Source organism: Amblyomma maculatum, chromosome 1, assembly GCF_055883805.1.
Source record: "Amblyomma maculatum isolate TAMU_Amacu chromosome 1, ASM5588380v1, whole genome shotgun sequence".
Lineage (NCBI taxonomy): Eukaryota > Metazoa > Arthropoda > Arachnida > Ixodida > Ixodidae > Amblyomma > Amblyomma maculatum.
The window spans coordinates 297,963,468-297,986,575 of record NC_139344.1 but is presented as its reverse complement, the minus strand read 5'-3'; the positions used below and the strand labels follow the sequence as shown (position 1 = coordinate 297,986,575).

The 23,108-nt window shown below is 47.6% G+C and overlaps 1 protein-coding gene across 1 annotated transcript in view; it reads right to left on the bottom strand.

The window, feature by feature from the left end:
* The window catches only part of LOC146206864 (uncharacterized), a 77,885-nt gene extending 71,877 nt beyond the window's left edge, over positions 1-6,008 (bottom strand). Inside the window, exon 1 of the transcript XR_014704554.1 lies at positions 5,642-6,008. The gene's annotated coding sequence lies outside the window, so the exon portion shown is untranslated. The remainder of the gene's footprint in view (positions 1-5,641) is intronic.
* Between the last annotated feature and the right edge of the window lie 17,100 nt (positions 6,009-23,108).

The window sequence follows — 23,108 nt, the reverse complement described above, 5'->3', positions numbered from 1 at the left end:
GTGAAATATGTACAAGCAGGTTTAATGGCACTTTGAGAAAACTTATTTACAATATTTACATGAAAAAGAAGGGTGCATCAGCAAAATGGCAAGCGTTAAGAGTTCATAGCGAGAAGCGACTGGATGAGCCGTTTACCCAGGGCTCAGAGCGACATTTCGTGCTCTGCAGCGTCCTTAAAACCCCCTATGACCAGCCCCTCTCTGAAGATGCTGACCAACCAAATCCAGGGCACGCCCCTCAGATATCGGCATCCAATCGAACACATCACTGCACTGATGGTCTGAAGCACTGACTGGCCCGGCATTGTTTCGTTGATCCTGGTCACTTGTTGGCGGGAAAAGCTTGGGAACGGCGAGGAGGTACATTTCTATTCTTCAGCCAAGAATCGATAGGCTGGTTCCGGCAAGTGGATTTACTTCTCAGATACCCAAGTGCACGTGCGCGCCGCATGCGCTCCCAGCATTGTCCGTTTTCGACAATTGCAAATCTTTCCTGCATTCCCGGGAAATCATCTAATGGCCGTATGCGTCATGCTCCTTTCTTGTCCTGCAAGTCAGCGGACATGTCACTCTGTCGTCTCCTTTAGATAGTAGGCATTCCTCACTGGACGATGGCGCTTCTCGACTGGAAGGGTGAACAAAAGAAAGAAAGCACTTCCGGCTATTTCCCGCAGGGGGACATTTCTTTGTGTTTTTCTAGACGTTCTCTTGACAGGGTCAATATGGCATTTGCAGGGTGTCCACAAAGCAAAACAGGCTTACAAAACAGGATTCCTGGAAACAGGCTCACTTAGAGCCATTGTACCAACACCACATATCCACAGCACTTATCCATGCCCACAGGCGAACAATAGAGCGCGCAAGTGCGGATGATGCACGGTCGTAACAGCATCCTCCCCCGCCAGAAGAGTCTCGGAGGGCAGCAGTTGCAGCTGCTGCATGAAGAGACGACTTAATGGCCTGCACATGAACGCTTGAAGCTCGCTGTTGCTTGTCGCGTTGTCTTGATTGTCCTAGGCCAAATTGCTCGAGCTGTCTGAAACTCAACCACATGTCCAAGCAAGCACTCGGCTCCCGTCTGAAGAGACCAGGTTAAAAGAAAACTGCCATTGTTGTTCGAGAAAAGCCCACTCTCAAGACGTTCAGGACCCACGTATTCCTAGAAAACCAAACGTGCTGCTTTACATAGTCACACATATACAAGCGCACGAAAAAAAAAAAAAAAACCTGATTATCAATTTGGATACATGGTGAGGAACATCTCGGACCGCTTAGAAAGAGCGGCTAAGCGCGTCCGCATTCCCATTTAGCTTCCCTTTTTTGTATCTTATTTCAAAATTGTACTGCTGTAAAATCAAGCTCCACCTAAGAAGGCGACTGTTCTTCGATGTCGCAGTTTGCAGCCAAGCCAGGGGACAATGGTCCGTCTCTACGGTGAATTTGGCCCCTCCAAGATAGCACTGCAATTTTTGAATGGCCCATACAATGCAAGCGCACTCTTTCTCTGACGCGCAATAAGCCCTCTCTCTAGAACTCAGTTTTCTGCTCAGGTAGAGCACGGGGTGCTCATTACCGTCGTCATCTCTCTGGCAGAGAACAGCACCTAACCCTCGATCACTGGCATCACACTGGACCGTGAATTCTCGGCCATAGTCTGGAGCTCGCAATACCGGACGGCTAATCAGCACAGCCTTCAGGTTTACGAAGGAGGCTTCCTTTTGTTCGTCCCAGACTACATTTGTCGGTTCTGTCTTGCGGAGAGCGTCGGTCAGAGGGCTGGCCAAAGCTGAATAGTTAGGGATGTAGTGATTGTAGTACCCAGTCAGACCCAGGAATGCTCGAATTTCCGTCTTCGTGCTCGGCCGCGGGTAGTCTGCTACCGCAGAAATCTTAATCTCGCTGGGTGGGTTTCCTGAAACCTTGACCTACATTGTGACCCAAGTAGTCCACGGTCGCCCTTGCCAGGCAACATTTCTCGGCCTTTACGGTTAGTCCAGCTTGACGCAAAAGGCTCAGTACAGCTCTTAGATGTACCATATGGTCCGCCCATGAGTCGGAAAAAACCGCAATGTCATCTAAATAAAGCACCGCGAATGTTTCACACCCCTTTAAAACCCTATCCATGAGTCGGGAAAAACAAAATGGAGCATTTTTGAGCCCGAAACTCATCATTGTTGGCTGGTAGCTGCCCGTCGGAGTGACGAAAGCCGCGTATCTGCTGGCGCGTTCAGTGAGCGGTACTTGCCAGTATCCTCGAGTAAGGTCCAGCGTAGTCACATATGCCGCTCTACTGACCTGTTCTACTCTCTCCTCAATATTCGGAATAGGATACACTTGATCCCTGGTGAGAGAATTTAGCTTTCGGTAGTCTACCACAGGCCTAGGGTCTTTACCTGGAGCTTCTACTAAGATCATAGGCGAAGCATAATCGCTTTCCGAGGGTTTTATTACTCCCAATTCCAGCATGCGAGTTACTTCCCTATCCAGAATTTCTCTTTGCCTTGGAGAGAATCGGTAGCACCTTGATCGCACTGGCACGTCTGAAGTCAGCTCAATATCGTGCTCAGCCAAATCAGTCCTGCCTGGCCTGTCCACGAAGCAGGCCTCAAACTCTGTTATTATCTCGCCCTGATCGGACAGCTGGGATTTCTTTAGTTCTCCTCTCTGCTCCGTCTTTTTGAGAAGCTCCTGTATCTTAGGATCATTGGCTTGCTCCATAGCTAAGTCCTCTCGGGTTCCACTTAAAAGTCTCGTGAGATTACTAGACACTGGCGGCAAGAGGTTACTCTCAAGAACGTCCTCATTCCGCGTCTCATCAAGCTCACTTTCAAGTTGACTTATCTGAGATGCCTCGCTCTCAAAGTTTTCTGACCCGCTATCTTCCGCATCGACCACTGTTTTAACTGCCGTTTCCTCCGCTGTGGATTTTTCTGGAATGAGCAGTGTAGCTAGTTCTCGCGCCTTTGAACGTGTTAAGGCTTGCACAACTCTGTCTCCGAAAAGGATGCCCCTCTGTCGCAGTAGCATGTCCGATTTGTTGGAGAACAAATACGGATAGCACTTAGGAAGCTTTCCTGAAACGGCAGCCTCGGTTGTTAATTCGCCGAAAGGGCCCTCGACGACCACGTTCGCGATTGGCAAGCACACACTCTGTTCCTCCACTACCTGGCGAATCCATGCACACTGCCCGGTATAGTCGGAAGGCGACACATACGCCGGATGGACAACATCCATCGTTGCGGCCGAATCGCGCAGCACCTTGCAAGGCTTCCCGTTGACTACTAGGTCATGCAGGTAGGGTTCCAAAAGCTGCATATTTTCATCGCAGTCACTGACATACGAGAAAGCAATCTTTTCTTTCCGGCAGTTGACGGCAATGTGACCCTGCTCATTACACCTAAAGCATGTGAGCGGCTTCCTAGCCCCAAGCTTGTTCTTTGTGTTCTGCGCGTTGGTCACTTCCCCACTTTTCTCACTGCCGTCCTTTCTAGGGCGTTTGCCTGAAGAAGCCTTCCTTTCTTCGTTTGCAAATCTAGCAAAGTGCCTTTTCTGACGGTTATTCACACTGAACTTGGGATTGCGGGGCCTATCCACTGCTGGGTTGCTGAATTGTCGGCGCGAAGCATACTCCTCAATAAGTTCGGCAGCTTCAGTTGCCGACTTAATTTCGCCTCGGTCCTGTAACCAATTTCTTTCTTTTTCTGGGAGGCAGTTATAAAACTGCTCCAAAAGAATTCGCTCGACTACAGCGTCCCTATCACTGTAGGAATCAGTGCTCTTTAGCCACTCGCCCAAATTAACTCTTAAATTGTACAGGAATTCAGGGTAACTCTCGTCCCTGGACTTAGTAGCGTTCCGAAAACGTTGTCTGTACGCCTCGGCGCTAAGCCTACCCTAGCAAAAAAGACCAATAGGGAGCGTTATCGGTTCTATAAGAATCGGTATTGGTTCTGTAGGTATTCTATGTGTTGTATCTGCATTTCTATGGGACTTATACAGACACTCATAAATCTTATAGACTGGTACATATTTGTCCTATAGGCAATAGTATTGGTTTCATAGGTTTTTCTTTCCCTCTTCTTTCCCTCCCTCTCTCTTTCCCTCTCACGTTCGCGCTCCCTTTCCTCTTTTTCCCTCTCACGTTCGCGCTCCCTTTCCTCTTTTTCCCTCTCAAGTTCACGCTCACGCCTCTTTTCCTCTTTTTCCCGCTCTTTCTGCTGTCTGAGCTGCTCCTCCTTTTTTTGGGCGATGAGGTTCCATGCTTCACTGAGCTCCTCATCATCGGCTCCCAAATCTGTGATTGCCTTTATAATCAAAGGTTTTCGTGCCAAACCACTTGTATCAATTCCCAATTCCTCACACAATTGCAACAGTTCCGGTTTCTGCAGCTTTTGTAGGTCCATGATCGCTCCGAGTGTCGGCTACTTCCAAAACAACAGTGCAAACTACCAAACCTAAAGGCGTTTCAACACTTTTTACCAGTTCTAAAATCTAACCCTGTTCTAGAACCTGGTCCGCGTCAGAAGAAAAGCCAAGCACTCACCCACACATGCGATCGATGTTCCGAGCTGCTTTCTTGTTGGCCGATTGTTGCTCCTGCTTGTTGCTTGAGATGCCACCTCCGATCACAAGATGTTGTGGCTTGTAGATTCTGATCCACCTCGAATCACCAGATGTTGTAGCTTGTAGATCCAGATCCCAACGCTGGTCACCAGTTGTCGTGACGCTGGGGCTATGTCGACCCGGCCTTCACTTGGTAACGTGCAGAGACTCCGGGTTGAAGAAGGATTGAATCTTCGAAGTTGGTGAAATATGTACAAGCAGGTCTAATGGCACTTTGAGAAAACTTATTTACAATATTTACATGAAAAAGAAGGGTGCATCAGCAAAATGGCAAGCGTTAAGAGTTCATAGCGAGAAGCGACTGGATGAGCCGTTTACCCAGGGCTCAGAGCGACATTTCGTGCTCTGCAGCGTCCTTAAAACCCCCTATGACCAGCCCCTCTCTGAAGATGCTGACCAACCAAATCCAGGGCACGCCCCTCAGATATCGGCATCCAATCGAACACATCACTGCACTGATGGTCTGAAGCACTGACTGGCCCGGCATTGTTTCGTTGAGCCTGGTCACTTGTTGGCGGGAAAAGCTTGGGAACGGCGAGGAGGTACATTTTTATTCTTCAGCCAAGAATCGATAGGCAGCTGGTTCCGGCAAGTGGATTTACTTCTCAGATACCCAAGTGCACGTGCGCGCCGCATCCCACACGGCCAATAATGTCCGTCGGACGTCCGGTTAGAGTCCACACGTCCGGAGCCGGAGCGGGACGACCGCCGGAAGAACGAAACACATCCGAAAACGGATCATCCGAATTGGGACATAAACCGGTAGGAACGAAACACAGCCGAAAACGGACATCCGTATTGGGGTGTCCGTAGGATTTACGAGGGATCATCTTTCTCGGATCAACATTCAATTATTTCAGAAAAATAGTCTCTCGATACAGACCTCAACCGAACCCGTGCTCATCAGTTCATGTGTGGACACTGGTGGGCACTCATTAGTGGAACGGGCTACCAAGGGAATTCCGACCTGAGCGCACTCATAACATCAATGTATCAGTGAAAAAGCAATAATCCTTACCAGTCATTGCAATTTATATCAACTTATCAATAGTCGTGTTTTCTCGCGAAAAGCTATCCATTTAAGAAGCTGTCAGGGCGTTGTTCAGCAGTGCACTGGCCTTTTCGCACCACTCGATCGTTGGACGCGCCCACAGCGCCACTGATCCTAATTACTACATTTATGATGTCACTAACCGCAAAGAAACGTCCTCAGTTTATAAACTTCAATCGCACATGCATTGAGCCAGCGCTTCGAACGCACTATAACTATGGTATATTGAATATATTATCGACGTTTTATCCGCCATGTTTGTTTACATATCATAGATGGCTTCGACTTGTCTTGACTCAAAGTGTACAAATAATACTAATAAACTGCTGTTAATAAATTGTTTTAATACAAAATACTGCATATTATTTATTGTGACACATTAAAATTTTAACTGGAAATTTTATTTTGGCATATTGGGGTAACATGCCACATATGCGTTACTGGCGGTTCAGGCAAAGTCTCGGCTAAGCCAGCTTAAGCCTACGCCAGCCATAGCCACTAGCCGCTGAACACGAGTGGCCGTGATTTAACCGTAACTTTGCTCGTCGGCGTGCGATTCACAATCCGGTGCATCTAGCTGTGTCGTGGTAAGTAAACATCTTTTAATGCACCCATCAGTGTTTTTTAAGTGCTCTTCAATCTGTATAGTAATTAACAGCGCAAATTTTGGTTTTGGGAGTGGTTCATTTGGTACGAGTGTTCCAACGGTCAACACGGACCGCAAAATGCTTCTGTCGGTTAAACCGCTCGCTTATTCACGCTGGAATTCGGCACACGTATAGCATACAACCGTCTGTCTTTTTTAATACCAGTTTAGATTATGTACTAGCCTGATTCGACCACAAATCATTCGAAATCCTTCTGCAGCATCGTTGCTGCGGCGACCCATAAGCAGCAAAGCCTCGTTATCTGGGTCCCCGACCGCCGATGCTGCAGGCACAGGTTTCAGCTTGATTCTAATCGTATCAGGCAAGTAAATTGCCGAAACTGATATTAAAAACGATACAGTTATGTACATATCTGGCATATAACAGCCGAATAAGCGAGCGGATTAACCGATAGAAAGATGTCACGATTAGCGTTTAGCGTTACAAGTTGCAGCAGTTAAAACGCAGCTCTGGTTAAAATCGCATACGTTCCTACTGTTTGCTCCCAGAGATACTGCTTTTATCTTTTTAGATAGATAGTAGTAATCTCATCCCATAATTGTCATTCGCTGTGCAAATGTTTTGCGCGACCAATTTCGAGTTCTCATTGTGGTATTTTGAACTGCATTTTTTCTAGCTGCAGTGAGGAGCCTACACTCGGAAATCGTGGCCGAGGCATTCATCGGAACAGTCAGCTTAACCCGCAAGAGCACATCTGACTAAGCACGTTCTTCTTGATGTATGTACATATCGTGAAATAAAACCTTCATTTCACTTACGACTAGTTCTTTTATTAAAAATAGTGGCCTGCCACAGTTTTATAAACAAATGCATGAAAAGAACCACGCGGATTTGCTAGGTATGCATGCTACTGTGAAGCGTCCAAGAATAGTCCGTTCGTCCGCGCTCGGACGTCCGCTGGATTAACTGTACAAGTTCTGCGGTCTTGCATCGGATGGTCCGTAGGACGTCCGAGAGGTGACTTCGGGACAAAAACCGGACGCCCGACGGAGGTCCGAACGTCCGAAGCGGGCGTACCGACGGTCGTCCGTCGGACATCAAATGCCGTGTGGGATGCGCTCCCAGCATTGTCCGTTTTCGACAATTGCAAATCTTTCCTGCATTCCCGGGAAATCATCTAATGGCCGTATGCGTCATGCTCCTTTCTTGTCCTGCAAGTCAGCGGACATGTCACTCTGTCGTCTCCTTTAGATAGTAGGCATTCCTCACTGGACGATGGCGCTTCTCGACTGGAAGGGTGAACAAAAGAAAGAAAGCCCTTCCGGCTATTTCCCGCAGGGGGACATTTCTTTGTGTTTTTCTAGACGTTCTCTTGACAGGGTCAATATGGCATTTGCAGGGTGTCCACAAAGCAAAACAGGCTTACAAAACAGGATTCCTGGAAACAGGCTCACTTAGAGCCATTGTACCAACACCACATATCCACAGCACTTATCCATGCCCACAGGCGAACAATAGAGCGCGCAAGTGAGGATGATGCACGGTCGTAACACGGTGCTTTGTCGTGGCGCAACACACACAATCACATGGTGATGGCGATATGGTCGTACCCTTTTGAACGGGCGATCACCCAGTGGGATCTGACCAGCAAAAAAAAAATAATAATAAAAAAAAAAGAAAGAAAAGGAAAAAGGAGAGTATAGATGTTAGTTCACTCCACGTCTTTGCGCCGCTCCGGCCGCACTGCTCCTCGTGCCCACCAGGGGCCGAATTACGGACTCCGCTCACAAGTTTGTGAGCGTGACGTCAAAATTACGAAGCTGTGACGCAGCCTTGAGACGTCAATCGTGACGAGTATGCGAAATCGTCCAATTACCAGCGACTTTTAGCGTGGCTCCGCCCTAGTAGTCCCGAATCCTCGGCAAACGTTGATGCCACAGTGTGGCACAAAACTGAGCAGGGACCGTCTCCTAACTTTTTCTAACACGACGCAACTAATACGCAATAAATAAAACAAACAAAGGTTTATTTTGGCAAGATACTATTTTTAGTATTGATTAACATTGAGCTCAAGTTGAAGCGTTCTTAGTTGTGTAGTTATACTTGCTATTAGGTAACTTTTGTTGCCGCGAGGGTGCGCCGGCGGCGTCATGGCGTGCACATGGCGGCCTGCAAGCAAACAGCTGATTCCCCGAGAAGGTGCTGCTTTTTTTAGTGTCATCGGTAATCGAAGTACCGTGCAAGTGCCGTGAGCATGCTGAAAATCTAATAGAATGCAGTCGAAGTCCAGGGCCTGCAGCGATAAAATTTCATGGAGCGCTTGACACGGAAATGGACAAAGACAACTTGCGAAGGTGTTTTCGGTCGGCGCCTACTAGTATCGATGAGAAAAGTGCTTAAAGTGCAACGTGCAGGCTCCGTGGTTCTATTTGTTTCTCTTTAGGAAATGCAAGACGACTGTGAAGCATGTAGTGTAGGCCAAAATGAAGCTCTGTCCTTGCATTATCATCTGTTTGTATGTAGCTGGATAGTTTAGGAAAGAACATGATCATGGGAATGCTTCCACCCCTGCCGTGACTGAACCCGAAGCCTTCATTCACTGCAGTGCCACCGTGACAGGGCTTTCGATGTAGCTTTCGTTGTAGTGTGCTCTGTATTTTTTTTCTTTGTTCTCATGACTGAGTTGCTTTGTTTTTGAGCGATACCTTCTGCCCACACACCATTTGCGTGATGCATATGTGATGTTTTTCTGCGTACGCTACAATCACTGTGAGCACTAAAACTCGCAATATTATGCATTCAATTTGTCAGCTTTACACTGTTTAGCATTAACCAAATGCTTTCTATGCGTCCTAACAGTATATGCAGGCCTGTAGTCCTGAAGGTTCACTAATGGAGACTACCTTATGCAAACATTGTACATAGCACTACTTGTGTCATGTTTCTGCACTGTTAAGAGCCATACTTTGTTTCCTGCTTCTGAAATGTGCCAAACCTATGACAACTACTATGCAAGCCTGTAATCATTAAGCAACTATTATTTTGTGTCATGCCTCTGAGTCGCAGTTTTATGCACAATACTTTCATTTCTTGTTTCTGAAGTGTGTCAGACCTGCGATGAGTACAGTGCCAGCTTACAGGCTCTAAAAAATTATTCGTGTATGTCTTCTCTGTGTAGCACAATCGTGCAGCACGTGCAAATAACTGCCTGTGCTATTGCAGGCAGTTGGTTTCGCTGCTGCATATTCAAGCGTGTGAAACGCTGCAGGAAAATAAAGGGGCACAGTTGATACACGTGCTTCTAAAAAACTTCTGTGAGACTTTCCCATTCCGATAGGCATCACAATTGCTGCCTCGTTGTGAAACACTTTAATTATGTACTCAAACACAGGCACACACACAAACACCAACATGCACGGTTGCAAGCAACAGTGAATGGGGGGGGGGGGGTACGAAGACAAATTTGACTTGACAGATGAGGTTCGAGAAGATTCATCATTATCACAAAGGTTTCTGGCACAGACATGAAACGAGAAGGCGCTGCACTTGGCTGCCTGCGATGAGTTGGTCAGCTACGTGTGGTATATCATAGTTGTGCTGGCATTGACGCCGCAGCTGTTGCCGCACCATGGGCAGCTGTGCCAGCCAGCTCTGGTGGCAGGTTCTGTGGAACAGGCTAACACGATTCTGTATGGCTTTTCCCTAGAGGTATGCATGGTAATAGTGATCCCACTTCCAAGTAGCCGGTACACAGATGTGACCCTTTCTTGTCCAAGCCAGTAGCACCCTCCTCGTCTGCAGGCAGGAAGACATCCAAAGAAGTTATGCAACACGGCACATGTTACACGCTCTGGCTGGTAGAGGAGCGTCTAGTATTTTTGCAAGCACTGGAAGCGGCTCTTCAGCACGCCTACGCAGTTATCCACCATTAACCTTGTGGAGCTGTATGCCTTGTTCTATAGCCGTTATGAAGAGTCCGGACCGGGATGCCATGACACTGGCAGCCATGTCTCCAACAGGTGCCCCTTTCACCAGCATAACCGAAAATGGCACGCTGTTAAGCACATTCTTCGTCGTTGTCGACCTCAACAGCCTCATAAACTTTAACAGCCTTGCTGACACAATGGAAGAGTCGCATCAAGTAGCTCATTGCCAGGTCTTGCTGACGATGACATTCATGGGAGTGCTGACAATGAATGATTGAAAGTTTCAGCAACACTGCTGTAAGGACAGCCTTGCACTTCATATCGGTATAAACACGCATTCCCATATTCGTTTCTTACGTAGGCATTTCAAAAATGTACGACGTGTCTTACGTTTTAGCTTTTATAAAAGCCCAAGAACGGCAAAACATGTGAGGCATGTGCAGCCTACCGTAACTTATCTTGCAAAGAGCAGCACGGCTCACTGTCGTGAATTCGACGCCTCGCAGAAGGCCTTCCTCGGCCTGTGTCATGCCTGTGTGCAGCCGAGAAGGCCGCCAGAAGAAAGCATCATGCCAAGATACCACGTAGGGAGGTTCATGGCCCAAATCATGTCGGCATCTCATATCTGAAAACAGGGACATCACAAGGCTACTCGTAGACGCCCGATGGGCCGTCGACAAACCCGACGACGCCCGGTATGCTGCCGTGACTAAGGAAGCCTTTCTTCGCCGCCGCCTTGCTGCATGCCGCAAACGCTTTCGAAGTGTCGGCTGCGCGAGGCCGATGTTCGCCTCGTTGCCAGTAGCGGTTTGGAAGCCACTAGGAGCTCGGAAAAAGCGCAGTGCACACATTATCTGCCGCCACACAGACAGCGCACTCGGCCGCACACACCTATCTCAGTTCGTCGCGTCGCACAGTCACTGTCCTATATCCTTCTCGAGTAGCAACATGCGTCGAAACATCTCGCCCGGCACGTCAAACAGTCTTCGTACACCGTCCTTTGCCGATGATCGCGTCGGGGCGCCGCCGCTACCGCCTCACGAGAACGCCGGCCGCAGCATAGACCGCCGCCATTTTTCCTTTGTGAGCGCGCTCACAAACGAGTTGTGAGCGGCTCGCGTCGCTCACATCCCCCGCTCACAATTGGCCCGTAGTCGACGTCACCACTTCAAGTGTGTTCATGACGTAAACAGCAGACGTCGATGATGTAAAGGACGGCCACTCCCACCGTTTTGCCGCTGGCCAATAGGAAGATTGTGAGTGTGAGTGTGATTGTGAGTGTGAGCCGTCTGTAATACGGCCCCAGAACTCCAGCCGTCCCTTCGTATATTCCACGACTGCACCAAGGGATTCTACTCCGCTCCCCTCTTCGTGTGACGCCGCAGCCCCGTCGGTGCTTCCTTCTGCCGTGTCAGCCGTGCTGCCTGCGAAGCCAAGGGCGACCGGCAGCGACGCCGTGCGAGGGGCGGGAGAAATCGCAACACATCCAAGTATCACGTGCTCCAAAGTTTCCTCCTCCGCTCCGCAGAGGGCGCAGTCGGATACGCACTTGCTAGTTTTATAGATCGCCACTGCCGCGTCCTCAAGGCTCCACACCTGGCTTCAGCCAGTAGCCCGCTCCCCACGGAGTTGTCATAAAATGGTTCTGGGCTAATCCCTGTCTTCTGCGCGCTGTACAATGCCAGGGATGACTTCTCCTTTGCCCTGCGCATCCACTCAGCTGTCTCAGCTTCCTTCACCTTCAGCTTGAGCTTCTTCCCCTGGCTCACCGCCGGTACATCCGAGATGCATACTGTTGGCAGATGGTACCGTCTCTGCAGCCTCGCTATCCACCTTGTCCACTTCGTTGCTATTCCAGCATACACCAGGTGGATTAGCGTCTGAGGTTACTTGCCGGGAGGCGCATCAGTCGGTCCTCATATTTTGCTTTGGCCGCCGCCTCTCTCGCTGAGAAAGAGGACCATCCGACCTCGCCTTGGACTCCCTCCACCGCTATGTGTTTGGGCACCCATAAAGCTACCCAGCCGACTGCCCTCTGCTGTCGCTCAAGAAACTCCCGGGTGCCGGCGGAGATGCACAGAACTGCATTTGAATATGTCAGCGCTGGCACCGCCACCATTTTCCATAGGGCTCTCGTCACCTCGTAGCGGTTAAACGCCACGTCCTTTACGTCCTGTCCAAAAAGGTTGCTAACATGCACCTGAAAATCAGGGTCCATCCCATCGCAAAGATGTTTAATGAAAAGAACTGCAAAAACAAGATGAGACAAGTGCTCACCAGAGAGATAATATTCAAGCACCAGTGAAGCATATCCACGCTTTTTTACCTGTATTAGGGTGCTAGTCTCTCGTCCGCCGGCCGCGGCGGGTGCTGCCGCTGAATGATCGCCGCGGTAGCGCTGCGGTGAACCGGTGTGCGCCACTGCTGACGGAGCAGACGACGCGCGCGCCCGTGCACTTCGAAATGCATCTGCATGCTCATTGTCAGGTGCCTTGTACATGCGATGCCGCTCTTTAGTCTTTCAGTTCAGTTTAGTCGTAATATTGAATTCGCAGCCGAGTTGTTGGCATAACCACGGATGCGACTTTTTTTTTTTTTTTCGTGAGCGAAGTTTTGCGCGCATGCCCCTGAGCCGATGTAGAAACGAAGCTGCTTTTTATACCCTATTATCCTGCTGAAGCTACCGCCGTGCCGTATTGTAATGAAGACTTCTGAGGATTTTGTGCAAACGATTGCGCTTGCAGGGAGAACTATACTAGACGCACATTCTAGGATCCAAGGACCATGCGTGCGAGCAACAGAGTGCTGTCGTCGGCGTTTTCATTCACTCTATAGTTTCATCTTAACTTCTTCGGACATTTAGCTAAGTTATAACACGTATGTGGAACTAGAAACTTTCGGATGCATGCACAATTAAAGCACGCAAGATGGGAACCCGAGCCCTTCAAATCCCACCGCGCTTCAGGCAAACTGCTGATAGGCATTCTTTGGTACTTAGGAAGCCTAGTAGCCACTCATCAGAATATGCCATCACATTTGTTGACCTCCGTTTTGCAACCTCTAAAACATATTGTAACAGCCAGCTGTTAGTTGAGAGGAAGGGCACTAACACTTCTTTAGCTCTGTCCTTGAAGGTGTTCATTTTCATTTTTCATTTCACCGAGAGCTTTTACCAGCTTTGCCACCTTGTCCTTCGTACGACACACTGCTCGAGGCATAGAAGTCTGCTTCTTAATTTTTTCTTCTTCTTGACAGGGTGTTCTGAGTTAACTTTCGCAAGTATTTGCAGGCTATATGCATGTTGCATCAGAAATAATGGTACAGTTCGTCGCAAATTAAGTACGAAGTGTCTAAAGGTACGTCCGACGTATCCATTCGATTCTCGTAAAGATACGGCGGACGTCGATATACAGGCTCATGGCTATCTGCACGTCGAACGCGGCCACATTCCGCTTGCTACGCGTGAATGGATCTCATCCTCTATGATATCAGCTAGCCGCGACTCTCGATGAGGTGCTACGAAGAGTGCATCCGTTCTAACATAGATCACGGTCTTCACTTAGGGTTGTGTACGGCAAGCATCGCTGTCACGCACGTAGCTGCAGGCAATGCTACATACTGCACCAGCTCCACCAGCTGGCATCGAGATACGCACATTCACGAGCAGCTTTCGCTTCGCACTAAACTATCACCTCGATCTGCCCGTAATTCGAGCGAGCTATTCCTAGCATTTACGCTGTCTTAGGTCCTGCATCGACCTCCGAAGATCTAGCGCCGGCACAACACACACACCTCGCCGTGCAGAACATTCGGCAGTCCAAAGTATGTATGTGAAATGGCATTATGCTCGTTCCTCACATGCAGACCGAGGAAACAGGATGTTTCTAGCTAAATTCTTCGTTTAAATTCTACCTCAGAGCCGTGGCAGAAGACATGCCGAATCTACTAGAGGCCTGCACATCGACTCGTCGAGGCGAAGACCTACTGCACCGCACCGCAAGAGTGCACAACCGGAAAGCTGGAAGCGTGAATAATGTTCTTTGGTATATAGGGGAAGACTAGACTAAAGTGCTTAGGCTGCATCTTTTTCTTGTCGTTGAAGTTTGCGTACATGTAGTTTAAACCCCCGCATGCTCGAGGTTAGCGTGACCTGACTGAACGGCAGCGCAGCTTTGAAACGATCGGGATCGATATGCATGCATCGCCGGACTTAGGTACGCGGTAGAAAATGTGCGCTGCACATTTCGTTGAAGAAGCTGACTCTTGGAATTTTGCAGTGTGCCATGCAAGTGATCGTTGCTACAACCACGCATCCATGTTTCCACGGCTGGCCTACCCCGAGGCGCATAAATGTTCAACCGTGGACGTATCAATGATCGAAGAGAGGACAGATTTTCACAATATTGGGCGCGAAATCGATAGCTACCAGTGCTCAGTGTTAGAGAAATTCTGCCCTGATCATGCGCAATTCAGTGTTTCAGGTGTGGTCAGTAGCTATATAAGTTTGAACAGTTCGCCTTTCAAGTCAGCGGCGCCAGCGATGGATCGGCGGAGCGATTTTCCACGCTACACCGCTGTCTTGCTAGAAAGCCTATCTAGGCGGCGTTTGACATTCACCTGCTTTTTGTTGGCCCCGTAATTGAAAGCAACGCCTTCAGAAACGCGTTAAATGTTCAAAAATGTATTCTCTTCAACAGTTTCACTGCAGGCTGTCAAAGCAGGCGGACGTTGATAAAACAGTTGAGCACTCCAGTCTTTAGAAATCTGTACAATCACTTTCAGTTTGTAAAATTATTGGAATTGGTCACTTTCCGATCGCTGGGACATAGACCCTCATGACAGCGCTGTCACGTGAATAAGGACCACACCAGGCCGAAAGCTTGTCTCATATAACATAGCTAACCAAGGTATACCTTACAGCATTGTGTTGATTTTTATGGTGCCTAAGCGACTAATGCTGCCATGCACCAAGAACAAGGTTTAATGTATTTATTTTGTGTGTAATGACTAAAATGTTCTTTAGGATGTAGCTTGTTTAGGAACATTTTAGGAAACCAAAAATGCAGGAAATTTGCACGTCTCTCCTAGGATCATGCAGGGATGGAAAGGGATCTGTTGCAAATTGTACAAAATGTTTCCTCTTTTCTCGACTCTGGTGCACGTGTAAGATATGGTTTATTGTTAGTTCATCTCCACACTCCTTGCATATTGGTTTGTCCCCTTTCATAAGTATGAAGCTGTGTGAGAGGTCTGGGTATGTGTTTTGTGAAGATGACCTAAAATGTCCTCCATGTTGTGTTTTTGATTACTGCATGATTTCCATTCCTTAATGACAGGTTTGACAAGTATAGTTTGTAGTTTATTTCAATGTTTCAAAAATCCTGCCATTTCACTCTCACTTTTCTTTGTACAAGCTTCTTGGTATCTTCATGCAGCATATTCACCCTCTGTAATTTAGCATTGTGTCAAGGTAACCTGGTTATTTCCTTTCATCACCTTTCAAGACTACTGTCCCGATTTCATACAGTTTCTGACGACAGGAACTCCTTGGAAGTCATAGAAATAAACGAGATCCACAATCATGAGCTATCTAGGGTATGCATATACATGTCCATCGCTCAGTGGAATGGCGTCAGTACGCTGTTAGAACAGGTCTTGAGATAACAACAACCATTGTCTGATGTGGTCCTTTAATGGGCATTGAAATGCTATGTAACTACAGGTACTGATAGAACTCTTGATCATGTTATGTGATGATGCGATCCTTGCATGAATATAGGTATACGTTTCAGAATCTGCAGCGCACCACTTGACCATTTGCCACCAGTTTGTGTGAAAATGTATTTTTCATGCATGTTAACCAGTATTTAACAGATGACCCCTGTGCACAAGCCAAAAGTGCCACGAGCCAAATGTCACGAGGCCACACGACATGGCAGGAGCTGTTAAGCCAAGCTTACAAAGTTATATTTGAAATATTTCAGCTTCAACGTTTCAGCTCCAATTAAGAAAGGTTGAGGCTTACAGAGGTCTATGCCAGGTTGTCTATCACCTAACAGGGCAGCCTACGACTGTATGCTAATGAGTATATCTGAGATAACAGAGACATGAATTAAGGAATTAGTAATAATATTTGTAGCAAAGGGCATGTAAATTAACGAGAATCCACAGTGGGATCTGCAGACAAGAACCATTAGCGCTGGCACACCATACCCTTACAGGTGGAGATTAGGAGTCTCCCTAATTTTTTGTCTGCTCAAAGCTTGTCATTTCCTTCGTTCTTCCAGATGAGGAAGATGTGAAAATGATAGCATCCAAAATGCCAGAGACCATCGTTAACAAGGATGCTGATCCCAACAGCGTAAAAAGGAATTTCAGAAAAGATGGGTGACTAGTAATGCTGGCAACAGTTGAAACTAAGTGGAAAGGCATGAAATTGAAATGCAACATATGCAGAGATATGTTGCGAGATGACCAGTCTGTGGTGTGCGACATCTGTCTCAGTTAGTTTCATCAAGTGATTGGCCAAAGCAGATGGGGCTTGTGGTTTTGTGATAAGTGCAGTGTAGTAGCATAGATGCAACCTTGCCCATTAATAATTCGAGTGGAGTAAGTGCATTGTTTTGTTTTGTTCATGGTTTCCATGCAAACATTATGAGAAATTTTTTCCTAGAGAATGTTTGCTGAAATGTGAATATAATGTGCAATAAAACTAGTGTTTTTTTGCTGTTTACTTTTCCTTGTATACATTAGTTCTGTGAAGAAAACCACAGGCTAGAAAGAAATGTAATGGCATGCATTTTGATACTTGGCCCCGTTGTGCTGGCTCAGTAGTTAGAGTGCTTGGCTGCTGAACCCAAAGATGCAGATTTGGTTCCAGCCACAGCAGGGGCATTTCAATAGAGGCGAAACAATAGGCCGTCATGCACCGTGCGGTGTCAGTGCATGTAAAAGAACCCCAGATGGTCGAAATTATACCGGAGCCCTCAACTATTGTGTTCCTCATAGCTGTAGTTATTTTGGGATGCTAAACCAGATATATATCACATCATACTCTGAGTAAGATGCTATTCATGGTCAGTTAATCATACACTAAATGATCAATTTTTTTCTGCATGGTACAGCAGCTGTTGTACAGTTTTACTTTAGCCTTCATGAAGAATATCACACTGGCTCCACATGGCCTTCTGTTGACCCTTGATATGCGTCACAATCACACACCCGAGTATGTATTTGTCTAAAGGCACCTATGCATGCAAGGAGGGGACCGTTACTTTCCACTTGTCAGAACTGAAATGCATGATCCACATCATTTCTGTAATTCAACTGCTTGCTATTTGAACTGTCCAGCATTGATGCAAGTTTCAAAGAACTGCAATTAGCAAATTAATCTAAGCAGCAAACCATGCCAAGAACTGCTTCGGTTTCATCTTTAGCAACTGTTTGGGAACTAAAATTAGCCAAATGTTGCAAAACATAGATGAGAGGTTACAAAATCTAAAAAACAATGCAGCCTACCTGTGGCATGTAGGGTTTCACATCCTAAAGTGACATATGTAGCTATGAAGAATACCGTAGTGGAGAGCTCCAGACTAATTTGACTGCCCGGGCTTTGTACTTTGCATTGACATCTTGCAGAAAACAGAAGCATTTGCATTTCACCTGCACCAAAGTGCGACTGCCATCACTTGTATTAAACATCACGACCTTGGGGCAAGTAGCCTAACGTGCCACTAAGATGTCGCAGCGTGTACGTACATGCTATACATGTCAACCTTTCTAGCATTAAAGCTGTCACATGCATGGCAGATATTCATGTTCAGCTTTGGACTGACAAGTTTAAAAGTGTACTATTTGTGTTTGTCTAGCATGAAAAACAAAGGAAACTAAGGGAAAACGAAAAAAAAAAAAATGAACATATGTTGAAAAAGCACTAGTCATTAACACATAAAGCATATTCGTTCCTTTATTAATGGTAAAGTGGCTTTCAACAATAGTACAAAGCCTGAACATTTAGAAAGGTGCTGTGCCAGGCAGCTATTTTACAGAAACCTGAACCATTTCACCTGTAGTAATGCGCATCCCGGCGGTGTGGGCTGGGCACTTATTTTTCGGTCCACTCCAACATGCGAAAACTGCATCATGTGCATTCCCATTTTCCGAGTTTTGAGCTCTGTAGTGCAGGCTAACAAATTGTCGATGACTTATTTTCGTCTGATTGTTGCACAGCGCGTGTAAATAAATTACCACTGCACCTAATAAACACTGACATGCACGTGCAACATCGCCGATCATAAATGGACACACTGATGTCCATCCGGACATCGGCGCACTCATCACAGCACTCTTCGTAGTCTCACACAGCACTCTAGTAGGACGTAATCCGTACATCACAGCATCTCACGGTAAGCACAAACCACACCTCCAGTTGAACAACAAACACGAATGACGCGATGCTTGGGCTAGAGACACGCCGGCGGTGCCCAGCTTTTTCAGCGCCGCTTGTACTACGTAGAACTTGCAGCACCAAACCTCAATGCGAGCAGAAAGCGATGCGTTACGTGACGCATCTCATCACAGATGGAAGTGAGGAAACTTTGAAGAATCAAAACTACATAATTACATAACGACCGTCGTAGACGTTAATCCACATAATAACGTATATCTACCTTGTAATAACGAGGACCAAATGAGCGGGCGTGCGGGCCGCGGGCTGGCCGTCGACACCGCGATTACATGCGCTTGCGCTCTGGTCGTGCTTGCCACCCTGCCGCGGTCCAACTCACGTAAACCTATCATCATGCCATCACGTAGTATATCACCCATTCTAGGCACTATTCTTGCCACTGCACTATTCTTTGTAATTTCACATTTCACGCATGCAGTATGTAGTACATACTTCTTGCACCTCGCACGTACACCTCATACCAACTTCGATTTGGCTACATATGGCTACCATGTTGTTGCTACAACCACATCTGGGGATCTCGGATCCGTCCGGCTTTCCCGACGGATCCCAAGGCCCATATCGGAGAAAAATGCGTTGGGTCCGTCGGAAGAACCCTACCGATCGGGTCCGTCCGCCGTACCTCTGAAAAATATTTCCCGGATCCGTCGGACGGATCCCGAAGAAAAACGCACCGGGTCCGTCGGACGTACCTTTAAGACCATTGATCGGGTCCGTCCGACGTACCTTTAGCCACAGCCAATTAAGTAACGCCCATTGTAGGTGGGAAAGGTCTTGGCAATAGGCTTCAATCCGCTGCCAGGACACAAGCTGAGTTTCGCAATGTCCTGAATAAGATTAATTACCTTTTCTGTCGACTTTACAGCTATCTCCTTGACTTTGTTTCCTCGAATGCACACAGCAGCATTCATGGCAGCTTCACCACTGCGATATGGAACAGAACTCGCCGATGGCAATTGCCTCCGGAGTGGCACTATGCGAATGTTCATTGCTCAACATCAGAAAGATCGACATTTGTCCCCAGTGGCGGTGGCATGCAGCTTTCTGCATTCCTGGAGCAGGCTCGCGTCACACGATCCACTACCGCTGTATTCTTCAACTGGCTCCACTGATGCTTCAGGATCAGTGCACTTTTTTTCTTTCTCTGCAGGTCTCCCTGCTGACTGTTTTTGCTCGTACAAGTTGCGCTCCTTTCTCTTGAGAGGCAGGGGTTTCAACAAGTATTTTGGAGGAAACAGCGTTGGTATCCTTCGTGAGTTGCGCATCCCTTGGAATCTCAATTACCTTTACCTGTCTTAAAACTTCGCTCAATAAAGCAGGGTTTGAAGTGTCGCTCACAAACGTCGACACGTGTCGACGTTTGTGAGCGTGGCAGTTTAAGGCACCTTCAAGAGCGCTTGTCGTGAAGCCACTCTTTGGAATACTGGCCCTATGTATTAGCTGCCCCATCACGTATTCGCAAGCTGAATACAAAAGGATGCGCTAGGGAAGAGCAGAGGAGACGACTTTGCCATGCGCCACCTCATTGTAGTCTACCGCGGTCATTCATCACGGCGAGAGGAGGTCGTGGTCTGGTGTCGTGAGGCGGTAGCGGTGGCGCCCCGACGCGATCATCGGAAGGCGGTGTACGAAGACTGTTTGACGTGCCCGGCGAGATGTTTCGACGCATGTTGCTACTCGAGAAGGATACAGTGAGTGTGCGACGCGATGAACTGAAATAGGTGTGTGCGGCCGAGTGCGCTGTCTGTGCGGCGGCAGATAATGTGTGCACTGCGCTTTTTCCGAACTGCTAGTGGCTTTGAAGCCGCTACCGCCGCTACTGGCAACGAGGCGAACATCGGCCTCGCGCAGCCGACACTTCGAAAGCGTTTGCGGCGGCGTGCAGCTAGGGCGGCGGAGAAGAAAGGCTTCCTTCGTCACGGCAGCATACCTGGCGTCGTCGAGTTTGTCGACGGCACATCGGTCGTCTACGAGTAGCCTTGTGATGTCCCTGTTTTAGATACGAGATGCCAACATGATTTTGGCCATGAACCTCCCTACCTGGGATCTTGGCATGATGCTTTCTTCTGGCGACACTCTCGGCTGCACACAGGCATGACACAGGTGGAGGCCGGCCTGCTGCGAGTCGTCGAATTCACGACACTGAGCCGCGCTGCTGTTTGCAAGATAAGTTACGGTAGGCTCCACATGCCTCACATGTATTACCGTTCTTGGGCTTTTATAAAAGCTAGAACATAAGACACTAGTACATTGTTGAAATGCCTACGTGAGAAACGAATGCGTGTTTGATGCCTGTATTGAGTAGGAATGGGGCATCATTTATACCGATATGAAGTGCAAGGCTGTCCTTACAGCAGTCTTGCTGAAACGTTCAATCATTCATTGTCTGCACGCCCATGAATGTCATCGTCAGAAAACCTGGCAATGAGCTACTTGATGCGACTCTTCCATTGTGTCAGTAACGCTGTTAGTTAATGAGGCTGTTGAGGTCGACAACGACGTGACGAAGATTGTGCTTAACAGCGTGCCATGTTCGGTTATGCTGGTGAAAGGGGCACCTGTTGGAGACATGGCTGCCAGTGCCATGGAATCCCGGTCCGGACTCTCCATAACGGTTATAGAACAAGGCATACACCTCCACAAGGTTAATGGTGGATAACTGCATCGACGTGCTGAAGACCCGCTTCCAGTGCTTGCAAAAATACTAGACGTTCCTCTACTAGCCAGAGCGTGTAGCATGTGCCTTGTTGCATAACTTCTTTGGATGTCTTCTTGCCTGCCTGCAGACGAGGAGGGTGCTGCTGGCTTGGACAAGAAAGGGTCACATCTATGCACTCGCTACTTGGAAGTGGGATCACTATTGCCATGCATACCTCTAGTGAAAAGCCATACAGAATCATGTTGTGAGCCTGTTCCACAGAACCTACCACCAGAGGCTGGCACAGCTGCCCATGATGCGGCAACCGCTTTGGCGTCAATCACAGCACAGCAATCGGCCGTGATATACCACACGTAGCTGACCAACTCATCACAGGCGCCAAGTGCAGCGTCTTCTCGTTTCATGTCTGTGCCAGAAACCTGTTGTGATAAAGATGCATCTTCTCGAACCATGCGTTAAAACACCTCATCTGTCAAGTCAAATTTGTCTTCGTACACCCCCCTTCACTGCTGCTTACAACCGTGTATGTTGGTGTTTGTGTGTGTGTGCATGTGTTTGAGTACATAATTAAAGTGTTTCACAACGAGGCAGCAATTGTGATGCCTATCGAAATGGGAAAGCCTCACAGAAGTTTTTTTAGAAGCACGTGTATCCACTGTGCACCTTTATTTTCCTGCAGCATTTCACACGCTTGAATATGCAGCAGCGAAACCAACTGCCTGCAATAGCATCGGCAGTTATTTGACGTGCTGCACAATTGTGCTACACAGAGAGGACACACAAGAATAATTTTTAGAGCCTGTAAGCTGGCACAGTACTCATCGCAGGTCTGACATACTTCAGAAGCAGGAAATGAAAGTATTGTGCATAAAACTGCGACACAGAGGCAAAACACAAAAGATTAGTTGCTTAATGATTACAGGCTTGCATAGTAGTTGTCATAGGTTTGGCACATTTCAGAAGCAGGAAGCAAAGTAAGGCACTTAGCAGTGCAAAAACATGACACAAGTAGTGCTATGTACATAGGGCAGTCTCCATTAGTGAGCCTTTCAGGACTACAGGCCTGCATATACTGTTAGGATGCATAGAACGCATTTGCTTAATGCTAAACGGTGTAAAGCTGACAAATTGAATGCATAATATTGCGAGTTTTAGTGCTCATAAGTAGAAAATCCCATAGGTATACAAACAAAGCAAATGGTGTGTGGGCAGACGGTATCGCTCAAAAGCAAAGCAACCCAGTCATGGAGAACAAAGAAAAAAAAAATACAGAACACACTACAATGAACACTACATCGAAAGCCCTGTCACGGTGGCACTGCAGTGAATGAAGGCTTCAGGTTCAGTCCCGGCAGGTGTGGAAGCATTCCCATGATCATGTTCTTTTCTAAACTATCCAGCTACACATACAGATGATCATGCAACCACGGAGCTTCATTTTGGCCTACACTACATGCTTCACAGTCGTCTTCCATTTCCTAAAGAGAAACAAATAGAACCCCACAGCTTGCACGTTACACTTTCAGCACTTTTCTCATCGATAGTAGGCGCCGACCGAAAACGCTTCCGCAAGTTTTCTTTGTCCATTTCTGTGTCAAAGCGCTCTATGAAATTTTATCGCTACAGGCTCTGAACTTCGACTGCATTCTATTAGATTTTCAGTATGCTCACGGCACCCGCACGGTACTTCGATTTCAGACGACGCTTAAAAAAGCAGCACTATCCATAGCAGCACCTTCTCGGGCAATCTTGCAGGCCGCCATAAGCACGACAT